Here is a 2,235-nt window from a genome sequence, read left to right as displayed (position 1 = left end):
TTTTTTTTTTAAGAAGAGGAGATTTAGACCTTTCCTGTGTTGTAAAACCATCTCGGCTAAGGAGCTTAGTGATTCTTCTTGTTGGGTGACTGAATTTTGAAGTAGTGTTCTTTGACAACCATTTAAAATTTGAGTCTCATAATATTAACCCTGTTGTTCCTATTTCGGTAGACCCAGCCACTCCAATCCCAAGGAGGAGTGGAACTAAAACAGGAGCAGCTCTAGTATATCGGGACAACATACCGGTAGTTGGTCCTAAATGTCTAAATCCTTCTTCTCAAATACCAATAGGCCTGGGGCAATATGTGTACTAGGATACAGAGTTCAGGTACACGGGTGAAATATTGGAGTGAGATACAAGGGGTAATGCCTGAAGAGCATGCAAACCAACTCCATCTGGAGCTGTAAGGTGTTGACTGTGTGGATAGGTGATATTCTGGATATATGTCGTATGGTTAGTATGACAAGAGCCAGCATAAATGGAGCCTGAGAGTTTATAACTGGCTGACAGAAAAAAAGATCCAGGAATGGGTAGAACAGCCCCTAAAGTGAGTAAAGGTCTTTGTCCCCACCAGCAAGTAGGCTCATCCAGAGAAGTGTTTTGGACCTCAGACAAGGGAAAGATGACAGGAGTCCCTGTATAAAAAGGAGGATGAGGGGAGAGGCAAAGCCAGCAATTGACAGTTAGATTAAGGTTAGTTTTGTTTAAGTATTGAAAGTTAATATCAAGGGGAGCAAAGGGCTCATCGGGGTATGTGTCTAAGGGTATTGGAGAAGTTGTTTGTGGTGTTGAAGTGGGTTGAGAGCTTAAGGGTGAGAAGTCCTGAGGGGTAGTGCTGGAGGTTGTGGTGGTGCTAATGGCCCAATAGGACGGGCCAGTGCAAGCCGGCTCCCAGGGATGAATTGAATAGTAAAGGAATTTCCATGGTCAGGGCCTGACACAGATAATCTTATGTCATAGTGTTTTCCCTTATAGTATTTAACAGGGTAATGTTTAAAAGTGAATGTCATAAGGTTACATTGGTTTAAGGAACATGTTTTTGATTTTGTTTTGTTTTTTTAAAATAATTTTTATCCAATCATCTGCATTAGAACCATGTCATGGACTAATAGTTTCACAACCCCACGCATAGCAGAAATACTCAGTCTCACTATACGTACCACAGTCAGTACGAGATTTTTGTTCCTGAGGATAAATATACCATCCAATATTTTATAAAGTTTTTTGGCTCTGTAGATTTTCACATTGAGGAACGGATACTTCTAGGACATATTCTTGGGGGAGGAACATGGGAATTTAAAAGCGTACATAGATCTATAGTTAAAGTTGCATGCACAGTTTCATTTTTAGCAAGCACCTTACCAGTTGCATAATCAGTAATTTGCCAAGTTCCATAAACAGGGACATGGGATCAGGATATAGCTTCATCAGGGCATAACAAGCAAGCCGAAAGTAATACTAGCACAAAGATTATGTACATTTTTTCAATTTAACCTTCAAGGGATTGTCTCCCTTAATTGTCCACTTATCTTTAGCTGGATGGTCAGTGGATTCATCTGGGGGTGATATCTTGAAGTTGGTATGATGAATCCAGGCGGACTTCCCAGCAACTTTGATTGCTGTGGGGGTGCTGAGTATCACGGTGTATGGCCCTTCCTGCCAAGGCTCCAGTCCTTTTAGATCCAGACGTTTGAGTAGCACTTGGCTTTTTGGCTCAGCGGCTTGCTGGTAGAGTCCAGGGACCAGAGGGTCAGGAGCAGGGTGTTGTTGTCTAAAAACCCAGGGGATGGAGGCAAGCACTGGCTGGAGGGCCTGGAGGGACTTAATGAGATCTTGCTTAGCAATCTCAGCCATTTTTGTCAAGCGAGGCAAAAGTGGAGGAGGTCTCCCAGACATCGTCTTGAAAGGGGAAATTTTAGAGACAAAGGGGCCATTTGGCGCTTACACGGGCACAAGGAAGGAGACTCACCCAGCTTTTGCCAGTTTTAAAGAGAGTTTATCCAAAATGGATTCTAGAGTCTGGTTTATCTTTTATTTGGTCTGAGCTCTGAGGTTTATAGGCACAGTGAAGCTTCCAATCAATTTGGAGAGCTTGGGCAAATTTGAGTAACTTGGGCTATGAAAGCCGGACCATTGTCGGACCCCACTGATTTTAAGGCAGCCTCTTAGGCTGTAATAGTAACCAGGTAGTTTTGAGGTTTGGCTTTCAGTGGGCAGTTTTTATCTTTTAAACT

At 42.7% G+C, this 2,235-nt stretch overlaps 1 long non-coding RNA gene across 1 annotated transcript in view; it reads right to left on the bottom strand.

Moving 5' to 3' along the window:
• Positions 1–1,689: 1,689 nt before the first annotated feature.
• The window catches only part of LOC111816083, a 5,177-nt gene continuing 4,631 nt past the window's right edge, over positions 1,690–2,235 (bottom strand). The window contains exon 3 of the long non-coding RNA XR_002820594.1: positions 1,690–1,822. This is a non-coding gene — a long non-coding RNA (uncharacterized LOC111816083). The remainder of the gene's footprint in view (positions 1,823–2,235) is intronic.

This window comes from Octodon degus, unplaced genomic scaffold (genome assembly GCF_000260255.1).
Source record: "Octodon degus isolate 3935 unplaced genomic scaffold, OctDeg1.0 scaffold00026, whole genome shotgun sequence".
NCBI lineage: Eukaryota > Metazoa > Chordata > Mammalia > Rodentia > Octodontidae > Octodon > Octodon degus.
This window is presented reverse-complemented; position numbering and strand designations above follow the sequence as displayed.